The sequence below is a fragment of the Cervus canadensis genome, chromosome 12 (assembly GCF_019320065.1).
Source record: "Cervus canadensis isolate Bull #8, Minnesota chromosome 12, ASM1932006v1, whole genome shotgun sequence".
Classification (NCBI taxonomy): domain Eukaryota; kingdom Metazoa; phylum Chordata; class Mammalia; order Artiodactyla; family Cervidae; genus Cervus; species Cervus canadensis.
The window spans coordinates 77,139,667-77,155,540 of record NC_057397.1 but is presented as its reverse complement, the minus strand read 5'-3'; the positions used below and the strand labels follow the sequence as shown (position 1 = coordinate 77,155,540).

Below are 15,874 nucleotides of genomic sequence, written 5' to 3'. Positions count from 1 at the left end.
GTTGTGTCAGGGTGCTGGGACAAGGCCCAGGTCTCAGAGTTTAAAACAAAATGTGTTACAGCCAACAGCCCTCAACAATAAATAGAACGAGTCACTATTAAGATAAACACATCATATATCTGTGATCCGCATCATGTTTTTCCAAGCTAGCAAAAAAGTTCAAAAAAGTCAAATTACTCTGCTATGCACACACAGAGACACGCATATTTACAAAAGGGTGACTCAGGTGGTAAAGAATTTGCCTGCAATGTAGGAGACCCGGGTTTGATCCCTGGGTGGAGAAGATCCCCTGGAGGAGGGAATGACAACCCACTCCAGTACCCTTGCCTGGAGAATCCCATGGACAGAGGAGCCTGGTGGGATACAGTCCACGGGGTCATAAAGAACCAAACACAACTGAGCCACTAACACACATGCACATAATAATTTAATGTCAAAATTAAATTTAGAACCAATGAAAATGGAGAGGGTTAATGAATACATCTCCTCTATGTATGTTTTCACCTAGCTACATAAATGAATTCTGTTACAGTTCTTTATTATAATGTATTTATTGCTTTAAAAGCCATGTCAAAAAATTCTCTGAAAATGCTTTATCATAACGAACATAAACAGCCTAAGTTTTATTATATAAACTAGTACTTGTTATTCTTTCATTTCACTTGCTTATGCTCAGAGCCAGAAATTTAGAAAATGTCAAAGTACCTTCCTACATTTAAAAGAAAGGGGGTTGGGGGAAGGACATCAGATGAAGGCAGTCAAGATGCACAAGCGTAACAGTTAAAAGATACGTAAGTACTAGGGAAGGGATGTACAACATGATGAAAGCAGTGATACTGCTGTGCATTATATATGAAAATTACCGAGAGTAAATCCTAAAAGCATTTTCACAGAAAAACATTTTTTCCTATTTCTTTAATTTTGTATCTATACAACAGAATGGATGTTCACTCAACTTATCATGGTACTATTTCCTGATGTAGGTAAGCCAAATCATTGTGCTAAACTCATATAGTGCTATATGCTAGATAAATCTCAATAAAATTGGAAGAAAAAAAGGAAAACAATGATTTTAAAAAAATGAAAGATAAAATAGACAGCCCGTGGGATCGGCTGTGTGACTCAAGGAACTCGAGCTGGGCTCCGTGACAAGCTGGAGCGGTGGGATGGGCGGGAGGCGGGGGGCATGTACCTACAGCTGGTCCAGGCTGACGCCGGGCAGAAACCCACACAGCACTGCAATTATCCCTCAATCAAAAATAAAGAAGAAAAATAGTCTCTCTCTCTCCTCTCTCTAGATTATCTGTGTACACACGTAGGCAGTGCAGGCAGAAGGCCTTCTGACCTTTGGCCACAGACGTCTGAATTAGACACTCAAATCTGGGCACTGAAATACCCAATGCACTTTCTATTTTATATGCAATAGGAAATGCATATTAGATATATCCAGTATAACCAAAATTTCTACTTAAAATTTTTACCCTGCTCTTCTGGCTAAAATTATATGATGATGACTTGAAGAGAATGCTGACATTGTCAACTTGGCAGTGATTGGCTATTAACAGGATGTCTTTGGATGGATGAACCAGAACAACATGGGCTTCTGCTTTTATCATGACTCTTGGGTTGAATGAGGAATGGCAGCCAAAAAGCTAAGCAAGTGGTAATTAACACCATAAATCACTTATGAGTCATGAAATAACTACTGGATGTCAGGTATTATGAGGAATAGAAGGAAAACAGACATTGAATTTGGTTTGTGGGGAGCATGTAGTCTCATTGGTGAAATAGCAGAAGTAAAACCAATAAGAGACAATTCAAGAAAACATACTCAACTTGGGTGCTACATGATACATTTCACATAGTAATGAGGTAGGGATCAGCCGTTGCTTCATTTGTCAAATATTCGTTCAGGCTCCCTGGGGAAGGTGTATAGAGGAAAGGCATCGTCCCATTCAAGGAATCCAGAGTCCGGTGGGAAGACAGACAAGAAGGTCGACAATCACAGCACAAAGTGAGACAGCTGGGATGCGGGCGTGCCTCTGGGGACCGGAGGCACAACCGACCGGCCCTGGTCCAGTTCAGTGGGAATAACCAGGCGTGGCCAGCACGCTGGGCCGACAGCCAGCCCTGGGGAGGAGGAGCGGTCTGGCAGAGCTGGCGGCCGGGATGAGTTTCGAAGTTTGAGCCTGAATAAACCAGAGGAAGGAAAAGAGTTGTGGGGAGTTGGAAGAACACGTGAAAACCCACAAAAGGCGTAAGGACAGGGCAGCACAGGAGTCAGCAGGAGGAGAGAAAGGAGCAGGCGCGGATGAGACCGCGGCGAGCGGAGGCGGCAGTCTGGCTGCCCCCTGCCCGACCGGAGAACTGCACGTCCACCTCTCGCGGAGGACTCACGCATTTCCCCGCTCCTGGGATTTGGGCGCGGCCATGTGACTTGCTTTGATCAGTGGAGTATCAGTGACTGTGATGTGAACAGACTTGAGATACGATAGGTGAGTGGGTCAGCCTATTTACATCTGTCACTGCCATGAGGAGAACATACTCTGGAGCACTGCCCCTCCAGCCAGGAACCTAGCAGAGCAGAGCTGCCCTGTCCCCCACGGACATGCGGTGGGGACAGTATCTATTGCTTGTGTTACCGAGATTTCTGTGGGTCGTCATGCAGCGAAAGCTGATAATACTGAGAGTCCTGAGCAGTCCTTCTGCTAGAACGAAGGGGACCGACGTGAAGAGCAGCTGATGGGGAAACACAGGGCTACACAGAAATCTGCTACTGAGAGGGCGTTAACATTGGCTAGTGTTCTAGCAGGATACCCGTCACCCAAGACAAGGACTGAAATCCAGGGCAAGAGTCTGCTACAACTTACTACACAGGCCTTCCAATTAAGGACTCAAAAAAAAACTTAAGCTGCAGACACAACTATATCAGCTTTTATGGCAAAAAGAGGACAAAACACCAGTTATAGGCTTTTTGTTATTGTAATAGTCATATTACAATAGTACAAAGGCAGGGACACAATTTAACGATAATTGTCACTTGTCAATGACTTCTTAAGGTAATTCTTTGTGTTTGACTGGCAATTGATTTTATCCTAACTACAATTAATTCTAGAAACAGATGCCCAAAAAAGTGTTAGTGTACGAAAAGAATTTTCCAATAGGTGCTATTCTTTCAAGGTGTTTAAATCTACATCTTGTATTTCCCTTTAAAAAGCTACATCTGGAATTTGAATAATTTAAAAGAGGTGGGAGAGAAAGACACCCATTTAAATGGTGGAAACAGGCAGACACAGTATGAGCCAACCCTTCACAAGAGTCCTAGAAGTCCGAATGCTTGGAAATGACTCTTACAGATGAACGCATCACCCTGGTTAAACTGCAAGGGCAGAAAACCTTGGTTTAATAAATACTTATTCCCAAATTCTGAACTACTTCTCCCTTCAAAAGGCACAGCTTAGTCCCCTTCTGTCTGAGCAGGGGTATGTCTTAGTGACTCTCTGCTAACAAGAGGAAATGCGGAAAGCAACGTTGTGACTTCTCTGCTCTCTCTGGGAGCACCAGTTCTGAGGAAAGCAGCTGAGCGAACACCCAAGCATCCCCGTGGAGACGCATCCCTCTCACGCAGATGTAAGCAGCGTGGGCAGGGAGCGCCTGAGACCGCCATCGTCCTGGGCGGGTGAGCCAGCCACGTCGGCAGCAGGTCAGCCTGCCCCACTGGAGCCTTCAGACGACTGCCCTGACTGACATCTTACCTGCAGCCCCATGAGAGGCCCGGGCTTCCCAGGTGGTGCCAGGGGTACAGAACCCGCCTGCCAATGCAGGAGACGCAGGAGACACGGGTTCGATCCTTGGATGGGGAAGATCGGGTTCGATCCTTGGATGGGGAAGATCCCGTGGAGAAGGGCATGCAGCCCGCTCCAGTGTTCTTGCCTGGAGAATCCCACGGACAGAGGAGCCCGGCAGGCTGTAGTCCAGAGGGTCGCAGAGTCAGACGCGACTAAAGCGACTAGGCACGCACCAGAGACCCGGAGCCAGAAGCACCCAGCTAAGCCAGTTCTGAACCCCAGACCACAAATCCCATGATTATACAGGTTTCCTTGTTTGAAGTTAAGTTGTAATTGTTCATAGCTTGTTTGTTCACAGTAACAGATCAGTACCTAGAGCTCTCTGCAGCCATGATGAATGCAAGGGGTTACTTTGTAACAGGAAAAAAAAAACACTACAAAATAAAAGATGGTACAAAGATAAAAAGAAGCATTCATTGCCAACGCCTTAAGGTCACTAAACATTAGGAAAATACAATCCATCAAACTTTCAGAGAAAGGTCTTGTTCCAAAGGACATTCAAACTGGACTTTACCAGATAATTAACAGGTGAGAAAGAGAAAGTTCTATTTCTCTGGAATTCATCTCTCAGGAAATGAGAAGCAGGAGATGGAGACACCAGAGAGGAAGAAGGCAAACACGTATTTCAGCAGATTTTGACCAGCAATGAAAAGATGATGTCTCATGCAACTGAGTGTCAACCATGATACAATATCACAGGGAAGACTCGTAAATATTTAGGCATCAACCAGTAAATTATTATGAGAGCTCTACTGGCCCTCTATCTTTCATCAAGTTGGTCTGTCCCATAAAGAAAATTTTTCCAGGAATAAACCAGGATACAAGGGACATTAAGAAGTTTCACAGATGCTTACCATTGAGGCATTCCTGGCTCACAACTACTGTGCTTCATTTCTGAATCTGTGACCAAAGGTTTCTGCCAAATGCATCTTCTGTGCCAACAGCTCTTTTCAACAACAGGAATACTGAATGCTTCTCTCTTCCAGCTTTGAGCCCATCGGGGACTTTTTTCCTCTAGACCTTTCAGCACTGTGAATGCACGGGAAACTGTGGCATAGCGCAAGGGACTCAGCGTCAGCTTTAGTGTGGGCAAGTCATCTCTCGCCCTGAAAGCCACGTCTGTGTCTCTGAAAGGCAGTGGCCCTGACTCACAGCAGCCATGGATGGCTGGTACCGTGTCTGCCCATGTCTGCTGGCGGAGCTTAGCTGTGTTTCACCTTCTCCATCTCCCAGCTCCCTCTTCTCATTTTCTGAGACAAAGTCCATCTTTTTTCCAAGCTAACCACAGAATCTGACTGATGAAAACTGATCTTTAAATCTTGTCTTTCTTTACATTCAATCATTAGAAATTTGATCTTCTGTGGCAGAGAAAGCTCCAGGAGAGTCATTTCTGGACTTCAAAAGTCACTCAGGGATTTTATCCTCAGAGAACAATAACAAATTAATCCAGGGAGTCAACAGAGGGTAGAAACCACTCTGCATGCATGCATGCTCAGTCCCTTCACTCATGTCCGACTCTTTGCAACACCATGGACCATGGCTCACCAGGCTCCTCTGTCCATGGATTCTCCAGGCATGAACACTGGAGTGGGTTTCCATGCCTTCCTCCAGGGGATCTTCCCAGCCCAGGAATCTAACCCACATCTCCTGTGTCTCCTGCACTGGCAGGCAGGTTGTTTACTGCTGAGCCACAGGGGAAGAAACCACCCTAGCATCAAGCTTTTATGGTAGAAACCACCCTCGTATTAGTCTTCAGACAAGCATGTGATATTTTCTCTTGATTAAGGGTAACATTCCAATATTGATATTTTTAGTCCTCAATAATAATATTGGAATGACTAGAGCACTTACATCCAAAAGATTTGATCCCACAGAGCAGATGTAAAGTGCCAGTGAAATTTATAGAAACCAATCAGCTTCAGCAGGGCAAGTCTTTGCAATGGATACCTCCTGGTCATTTCCCATGAACTTTTTTTTCAGGTGCTGGCATGGGGAAAGACACTGACCCCAAGTAGTAGGGAAAAAAGACAGGATGAAAAATCAAGAGATGCATTAACCAAGACGTGCCTGGAAAAGTAGGAGAAGATGATTTACGTTATTTGCATAATGCCAGTGATGCATCTGCGATCCTGGTAGATTTTCACTGTGAACACAACAGAGACATAGTAATGGAAAAAGCTCAACTACATCATCTTGAATTTGGAGCTGTTGCATTTTAATAATTCTTAAGTACAAGCACATTTTGACTTCTTCGTTATGTTCCCAGTGTAGTTATGCTGGAAATTTGCATGTAGGGATGAATCTCTTGACAATGATTTACTCCCCTTTTACTTCTTTATATTACCAATTAGGGCACTCTGGTTTATTTTTTTAATTATGTGTGAATGTAAGTTATATTTATTATCTATAAGTTTCAGTTTAGAATAGTAACAGAAATGCTGCAAATTATTTGTTATAAATTAGGAGACATTATGTTTGCTAGGCTTGAGAATCAGTGCTTTACTGGTTTCAAATCCTTTCTCACCTCAGGACCTTTGCACATGCTATTGCTATCTCTGCCTAGAATACTGTCTTCTGACTTTATTCTTATTGTTATAGCAAACCCTAAATTTTCAGGTCTTAGCTAAATCATCACTGATTCAATAGACTAGGTCAGAAAGTCCCCTCTTCCATGCTCATAAAGCAGCCTATATTTTTTCATAACACATAACAAGTGAAATTGAGCTATTCAGGTATTTTTTTGTTTAATGCCTGTCTCCATGCAAGGCACTTGAAAAAGCTGACATGTAGCAGGTGCTCAGTAAGTGCAGATTAGATGAACGAATAATCAGAAAGGCTAAACTGTAAGATTAAGCACCCAAGATTACACAGCTAGTATGTGGCAAAGTTCGGATCCTAACCTGTATGTGATTGATACCTCTAACTATTGATGCATTATTTCCATCACCTTATTCTGTTTCCAGCTAAAGAGGCATCACACATAGTGAGGTGAATACAGTTCTATTCTAAAATATTAGAAGCAAAACAAGATCAAATTACTTTATTCCTGGTTTCTCCTTATTTGTCCCCAAGGTGAGATATTGCAATAGAGGTATACCCTCCATCCATGCATCTCAAATTGCCAAATCTGTGACTGATTTCCCTATAGGTTACTCCCCTACTGAGCCTATGCTACAATCTAGAAGAAATGTCAAGTGCCAAAATGTATAACCATAAAAAAATGTCTTTATCAAGTTCCTATGTACCTAAAACAGTTCACGTCAAAGCTGGTCATCTGCCAGGTCATGGAGGCCCCAAGGCCACCCAAACACAGCAGAACAAAATGCATAAGAAGCTTGCAAATCGTACGGCCACAACCCACTAAAACACTCCGGTCATCTAGCAGCTGACGTGCTGTGAATTACAGATATCAGGAGCAATCGTGAAACTGGGTTCACCAAACCCTGCACAGCTCTGGCCTCCGCTGGGAAACTCCCACTGCCCAGTGAGCTCACAGGCAGCTGCCGGGCACGGGGCGCACAGACGTTCTGCAGCCACACACGTCTGGGTTTGAATGCTGGTCCCTGCTGTCCAGCGGGTGGCTTTTGTGACAACTGACCATCTCACTGGGCCTCACTTTCCTCACCTAAAATGGGGCTAGTACTGATCTCATAAAATTTTTATGAGCATTAATAATGTACTAAGCAACTGATAGTTTATTAAGTAATTGCTTAATAAATGATAGCACTGTTCTTTCTTTTCTTGTTATATACACATGTATCCATTCTCCTCCAAACTCCCCACCCATCCAGGCTGCCACATAGGAATGAGCAGAGTTCCACGCGGGTAGCATTGCTTCTTATCAGAGTTTATCGTTTGTTTTATCCAAGGGAGACTGTGTACATGGGACCCAGCACAACACTGGCAGACGCACTTGATGCCTAACAAGCAAAAGCCATAAATAATCTATTATCTCACACCCTGCCCCGCCAAGAGTCTTACGCAAACCTTGCATTTCGTAAATATTTGTTGATTTATCATACAAAGTAAACCAGCTATGAATTCCAGCTGTTATGGATACATAGTCTAAAAACGAAAATCTTTAGTTGGAAGGTTCCTCTACTCTAATACATTTTGGAGAATCATGGAAACTGAAGGAACTGCGTGAAGACAGAAATCAGGAAAATTTCCCAGTCCTCTTCAGGGAAATAAAGAAACTACGTCTTGTGGACTATAGACCAATGAATTTAATTGTTGTCTGGGTTTCTAGATGGTTCAAGATCCCAGTGCAGTTAATGAACATTTGAATCCATGGAATAAGAAAGTAAACAGAACAGTCATCTGGGAATGACATGCAGAGATCGGAATTAGACACTGAGTTGTTGTCAGGAGGATCTAGTTAGAATCATACAAGGCTGTGATTGGAGAGTGAGGTAGTCAGAACAGCCTGGACTCAACGGTCACAGTTCAGGAACCAACAGAGGAAACTCAGAGCTGACCTGACCCACTTGCTGAATTTCGAAGCCAGGCTACAGTGCCATTTACCTGGAGATGGTGCAGGGTTTAACGGGGAAAGGCAGCAAAATCTTAGCTCATGGAGGAATCGCTGTTCTTTGACATAAGGTAACAGTATAGTATAAGCGAGAACAGACAGCAAGCAAGCAACTGGGCTGCCTCATATTTTGCATCTGTGATGCAAATGGAACTCCTCCAATTCTGGATGCAGCAATTAGCCAAGTCTCAACTGGAGTTTTGTGGACTTCCCTGGTGGCTCAGCGGCAAAGAATCTGCCTGCTAGTGCAAGAGACTTGGATTCAATCCCTGGGTCAGGAAGATCCCCTGGAGAAGGAAATGACAACCCACTCCAGTATTCTTACCTGGGAAATCCCATGGACAGAGGAGCCTGGCGGGCTACAGTCCATGGGGTCCTAAAGGGTTGGACACGACTGAGCCACTAAACAACCACCACACCTGGAGGTTAAGCTTTGGGTGGACAATGTGAGCTGCAGGCTTCATTTGAATCCTTAACCTCCGAGGATCCTCTATCTGTTAGAGTCCAAGAGAGAAGACAGCTAGAGACTGTTCCACACAATCTTATGAACAACACTGGGTTGTCCAAAAAGTTCCTTTGGTGTTCAAGGATCAATAAAAATAAAAGACACATTTTTCTCTTTCACCGGGAACCTTATTGAATGTATTCACCATTCTGTTCCACCACCTTCTGCCATATTCCAGGCAACTTTATAATTCCATCTTCCCAAAACTTTTTTTTAACTTTCTGAGCAAAGAATTGTTCCAGGTGCCTTTTACAGTCTTCCAGGGAATTGAAATTTTTTCCATTAATAGAATCTGGTAAAGACTGAAATAAATGGAAATCCAAAAGTGCAATGTCTGGTGAACACAGCGGATGAATCAGAACTTCCCAGCCAAGCTATAATAGTTTTCGCCTGGTCATCAAAGAGACATGCAGTATTGCGATATCCTGACGGACAATCATACACATTCTTGACTCGCTCTGGGGGCTTCTCGTTGAGTGCTGCTTTCAGTGGGTCTAACTGGGAGCAGTACTGGTTGAAATTAATCCTCTGGTTTTTTCAGAAGGAGCTCATGGTAGATTCCTTTCCAATCCCACCATATATACAACATCATCTTTTTTGGATGAAAACCGGCCTTTGGTGTGGTTGGTAGTGGTTAGTTTCACTTGCCCCACAATTTCTTCTGTCTCATATTATTGTACAGTATTCATCTTTTACCATCCGTCATGATTTGTTTTAAAAATGGAACATTTTCACTATGTCTCAGTGGATAATCACATGCAGAAATAGGGTCAAGAAGGTTTTTCCCTACTTATATTTCCTACTGATGTTTGGAACCCAAACATCCAAGTGATTAACGTAACCAAGCTGATGCAAATGATTTTCAACACTTGATTTGGATATTTTGAGTATGTCGGCTATCTCTCAAGTGATATAACATTTTATCTGTGCTGCGTTGTGTCTGACTCTTTTCAGCCTCATGGACTGTAGCCCACCAGGCTCCTCTGTCCATGGGATTTCCCAGGCAAGAACACTGGAGTGGGTTGCCGTGTCCTTCTCCAGGGGATCTTCCCAACCCAGGGATTGAACTGCATCTGTTGTGTCCCTGCGTTGGCAGGCGGGTTTTTACCATTGCATCGCCTGGGCAGCCCCAGGATAAAACTGATTGTTCTCAGTGCATGTCTTGATTTGATCATTGTCAATTCAACTGGCCGACCCTCCGTGAAGCTGACCCAGAGACACATCTTCAGCCCGAAATTCCATCAGCCCCTTCCAGCAGCTCAGCTGGTCACAGCACCTCCATACACTGCATAAACCTTATTTTGCATTTCAGTTGCATTTTTACCTTTCTTGAAATAATAAAGCATAATATGCCAAAAATGTAGCCTTTTACTTCCATCTTCAATATTCAAATGGCTACACAAAAATTCACCAATTTTGAAAACCTTTTTAAAGCACACTGAGATGACACCACCCTTATGGCAGAAAGTGAAGAGGAACTAAAGAGCCTCCTGATGACAGTGAAAGAGGAGAGTGAAAAAGCTGGCTTAAAGCCCAACATTCAGAAAACTAAGATGGCATCTGGTCCCATCACCTCATGGGAAATAGATGGAGAGACAACGGAAACAGTGTAAGACTTTATTTTTTGGGGATCCAAAATCACTGCAGATGGTGATTGCAGCCATGAAATTAAAAGACGCTTACTCCTTGGAAGGAAAGGAGTAGATATCATATTAAAAAGCAGAGACATTACTTTGCCAACAAAGGTCCGTCTGGTCAAGGCTACAGTTTTTCCAGTGGTCATGTATGGATGTGAGAGGTGAACTGTGAAGAAAGCTGAGCACCGAAGAATGGATGCTTTTGAACTGTGGTGTTGGAGAAGACTCTTGAGAGTCCCTTGGACTGCAAGGAGATCCAACCAGTCCATCCTGAAGGAGATCAGTCCTGGGTGTTCATTGGAAAGACTGATGCTGAAGCTGAAACTCCAATACTTTGGCTACCTCATTCGAAGAGTTGACTCGTTGGAAAAGACTGTGATGCTGGGAGGGATTGGGGGCAGGAGGAGAAGGGGACGACAGAGGATGAGATGGCTTGATGGCATCACCGACTCAATGGGCATGAGTTTGAGTAAACTCCGGGAGTTTGTGATGGACAGGGAGGCCTGGCGTGCTGCGATTCATGGGGTTGCAAAGAGTCGGACACGACTGAGCGACTGAACTGACTGACTGACTGACTGATATGACAGCTGTCACAATACAATCTAGTTGTTTCTAATGAAGTTAAAGACAATTAAGCACTACTAGGGGCTTCCCTGGTGGCTCAATGGTAAGAAATCCGCCTGCCAATGCAGGAGACAGGTTAATCCCTGGTTGGGAAGATCCCCTGGAGAAGGAAACGGCAACCCACTTTAGTATCCTTGCCTGGAAAATCCCATGGACAGAGGAGCCTGGCAGGCTGCAGTCCATGGGGTTGCATAGAGTTGGACATGACTTAGTGACTAAAATAACAATAAAAGCGGTACTAGGGCCAGCTTACAGGAAAAAACACGAACAAACTTTTTGGCCAATCCAATACTTGGCATCTGGTCCTGTCACTTCATGGCAAATAGATGGGAAAACAATGGAAACAGTGATAGACTTTATTTTCTTGGGCTCCAAAATCACTGCAGAAGGTGACTGCAGCCATGAAATTAAAAGACGATTGCTCCTTGGAAGAAAAGCTATGACCAACCTAGACAGCATATTAAAAAAGCAGAGGCATTACTTTGCTGACAAACGTCTGTCTAGTCAAGGCTATGGTTTTTCCAGTGGTCATGTATGGATGTGAGAGTTGGACTATAAAGAAAGCTGAGTGCGGAAGAATTGATGCTTTTGAACTGTGGTGTTGGAGAAGACTCTTGAGAGTCCCTTGGACTGCAAGGAGATCCAACCAGTCCATCCTAAAGGAGATCAGTCCTGGGTGTTCATTGGAAGGACTGATGCTGTAGCTGAAACTCCAGTACTTTGGCCACCTCATGCAAAGAGCTGACTCATTTGAAAAGACCCTGATGCTGGAAGGGATTGGGGGTAGGAGGAGAAGGGGGTGACAGAGGATGAGATGGCTGGATGGCATCACTGACTCGATGGGCATGAGTCTGAGTAAACTCCGGGAGTTTGTGATGGACAGGGAGGCCTGGCATGCTGCGGTTCATGGGGTTGCAAAGAGTCGGACACGACTGAGCGACTGAACAGCAACAATACTTTGTTTAAGGTAAAGGAGATAAAGGGTTAACAAGGTTGAGGAAGACAATCAGATGGAGTGAAAATACAGTCTTCTGTTAGGTGATAAGGAAAGTCATGAACGGTCAACACTTCATCTAGCTAATATAGAAGAAATATTTTGTAATTTCTGTTCTCTAAAAATGCATATTCTTTGTCTATAATATATCAACTGTAAAAAGAGAGTTAATCAAAGATCTTGAATGAGCACAATATGTTTCAAACTGAGGGCATAAAATCCAAAGGTGCCCTTTAATCTTTTAAAGAATTTACGTTGGCGCATAGCTGGCTTACAGTGTCGTGTTAATTTCAGGTGTAAGGCGAGTGATTTAGTTATACGTGTACATAAATATACCTTCCCTGGCGGCTCGGAGGTTAAAGCATCTGCCTCCAGTGTGGGAGACCTGGGTTTGACCCCTGGGTCGGGAAGACCCCCTGGAGAAGGAAATTGCACCCCACTCCAGTATTCTTGCCTGGAGAATCCCATGGACAGAGGAGCCTGGTAGGCTACAGTCCACAGGGTCGCAAAGAGTCGGACACGACTGAGCGACTTCACTATACATTTTTCTATTCTTTTTCAGATTCATTTCCCATATAGGTTATTAGAGTGTTGAAGAGTTCTCCATGATGTCCTTCAGGAAACTAGAGTAAGGGTAAGTTTTATTTCTATTTGCCTCAGTCATGTAAGTTTGAACGCACGCATATGCGCATGCATACCGTGTCATGATGTAAAATGCATTTCTTCTTGTGCATTATACTTTAAAGTTTAAAAAACTTTTCAAAAACTTAGAATAAAGAAATCGAATGAATCACTGCTGATGAAAAATTAGCCAAAGTCAATGGAGTCATGATTTTTTTTTTCAAACTTTAAACTTTTTATTTTGTATTAGGGTATAGCCAATTATAGCCAATTAACAGTATCATGGCGGCTTTAGGTGAACAGAGAAGGGACTGAGCCATGGGTACACATGTATCCATTCTCCCCAGCCCTGTTCCCTCCAGACTGCAGCACAACATCAAGTACAGTTCCGTGTGGTCTACAGCAGGTCCCTGTCGGTTACCCACTTTGAAGACAGCGGTGTATACAAGAGTCATGTTTTTTTAACAAAGGCTCAGCAGAGAGAGGTTCCATGCAATGCTACGCCAGTTTCAACATCCACATTTCTTTTACTCTTTCTTTTGTAGCTTGTTACTTGCCTAAGTAAACTGCCTACTAATGATACTTATTTTTACACTTTATAATATAGTGTCCTTTTAAAATTGTACTCTAGAGTATAGAGATCATCATATTTTACACAGAAAAAAAACTCAAACATGATCCCTGTTTTTCATTTCCAGTCTTAACATTGGCTGACTTCCAGCCTCTTGTGACCTCAATATCTTCGTATGCTTCTTTTTTATATAAAAAATGCAAAGGTCAGGAGAAAAGATGGCTGAAATTTCTTTGGTTTTAAAATTTGACTGTTTTGATTTAGTGGAAAGGCAGACATTTTTCTGCATCAATCTTTCCCAGGTACTTGGACCACAAGGCTAAGATCAAAATATGAATCACTTTGCTGTACACCTCAAACTAACAAAATGTGGTAAGTCAACGATACTTCAATAAATTTCCTTTTTAAATTATTGTTCTCCTTGCAACCACGAATCCCAGTTGCAATGGGATTGAAATACTTCGCTGGGCATGAAAAGTTCTCTGGATGTTGGCCTATAAACCCCAACCTTACACCCCAAAGCACACACCCCCAGCTGGTGATCAACCAAAATCAGCTTCCCGGGCTTCCCTGGAGGTCCAGTGGTGAAGAACCTGCCTCTCAGTGCAGGAGACGCGGGTGTGGTCCCTGATCCAGGAAGATCCCACGTGCCACGGAGCCACAGAGCCTGTGACCCACATTGCAGAGTCTGCGCTCTGGAGCCGTGAGCCCCAACGACCAAAGTCCACGCGCCCCAAGCCCGCGCTCCACGACAAGAGAGCTGCGAGGAGAAGCCCACGCACCCCAACCAGAGAGAGGGCCATGTGGGAGCAAGACCCAGCACAGCCAGAAACAAACAGATAAGTAAATGAAAGGATGAGTCCGCCTTCCCTCATGCTCAAAGAGCATCTCTGTCTGACTGTTCCCCCCCACCCCGTGCTTGTGAAAGTCAGGACTCTGCGTGTTTACCACACTCTTTAGGAATGTATGTGTCAGAAAATTACATTGCAGAAACTCACATTTCAAGGTTGTCTGGCCCACTATCCGAGGACCCCTGGCCGAGATTCCTCTGTTCCAAGCACTCAGGTGTTCTTGCAGAGTAGGAAAGACTGAGTCTGGCAAGAACAAGGACGGGACTTCCAAAAAGAACAAAGACAACCTGTGCCTTGCCGAGTGACTCAGTCCTGACCCTGTGCGCCCTGAGTCACAGCCGATCCATCGCCCGCACCCTTGGAGGGCATCCTGCTGACAGAGATGGCCACCTTCCCGGCTGCCAGATCGCTGGTATTCCATGAGGAAATTATGTCCTTCTCTGCATCTGCTGATTTAGTGCCCTGGCACAGGAAACCCTTTCAGAAAGGAAAAGCAGTACTGGGCTGCCATCACAGCAATGATGATCTAGCGAGGACCTATTATGCAGAGCAGTTCAGGCCTGACCCCTGCTTTCTGCAATCACGCTGTTCACTGACATGTGATGACAGCTGAAACGGGCGTGAGAGGCCGAGCATCAGGCACTCAGGGGGCGGCGACACGTGTGGGTCTAGAACCATCAACAGGAACTTCATGCATGTGACAGGGGTTAAGCTGAGTCTCGAACTAAGAGTAAGGAACACGTAAGACAGGGAAAAGGAAGGACATTTCCAAAAGTGGGAAGAACAAAGTGTCCATAAGTGCAGAGGCAGAAATGCACCTGGCCTGTTGGCATGAATCAAGAATCAACATGAAATATTATCTCTGTAATCTGCATTTTGCATCCCATATTTGATCAAAGGAGTATATCCAACCCATCTCATTAAAGCAATATGACTCATAGAGCAGGTTTCATTAGCTAGCTTTTCTCCGATCTGCATCGTACACAACAGTTCTAGAAAGTGTGAAACTCTTCCTATCACCTCTTTGTGGTTAATCGGGAACCCCATTCTCCCACATCTCTTTCATCTGCTTCTGGAGTGAGAGATCTTGGTCAATTACAGAACTGGGTGAAATTCGATCACAAGAGTCCATTACTACATTGCACAACACTGCTGAGACCTGGAAAGGGTAGAAGGCTAAGGAGGATCTCCATTGGAAAGAAACTTTAGTAGAAAAGATTAAACATTGACTCACAGAACTATTAAATAAAATGCCGACTCATGTTATAGGAAGATGAGCCACAAACAGATTAAACGTCTATTTCATTTGAAGTTTAGAATCAGCATGGTCTCTGTAGGCACATCTGAATCATTGAGCTGATATGACTCATGACTTACCTCGAGGCTGCTGTTGACTGTTGCCCAGTATGGGCACTGCACAAAAAAAGCACCAGACCTGGAAAGCGAGGTCTCTACTTGCCACAACACATGAGGACAGAGAATGCCGCCGGCCACATCAACAAACAATGCTGCGCCCATCAGGCCAGCAGACACCACAGCCGCCCCCAACAGTGCACGCTGGGGCGATGCAGGATGGGAAAGAACAGAATACTAGCCTTCGAGAGTCAAGGTTCACATCAAAGGAGTGGCTTCAATGAGCCCAGACTCTCGCATCTTCACATTCATAGAAAAGCGCTAAATTCATTCGTTTCA

At 44.2% G+C, this 15,874-nt stretch overlaps 1 protein-coding gene across 7 annotated transcripts in view; it reads right to left on the bottom strand.

The window, feature by feature from the left end:
• COL14A1 (collagen type XIV alpha 1 chain) overlaps positions 1-15,874 on the bottom strand; it is a 225,477-nt gene that overhangs the window by 11,357 nt on the left and 198,246 nt on the right. The gene's annotated exons all lie outside the window — the stretch shown is intronic.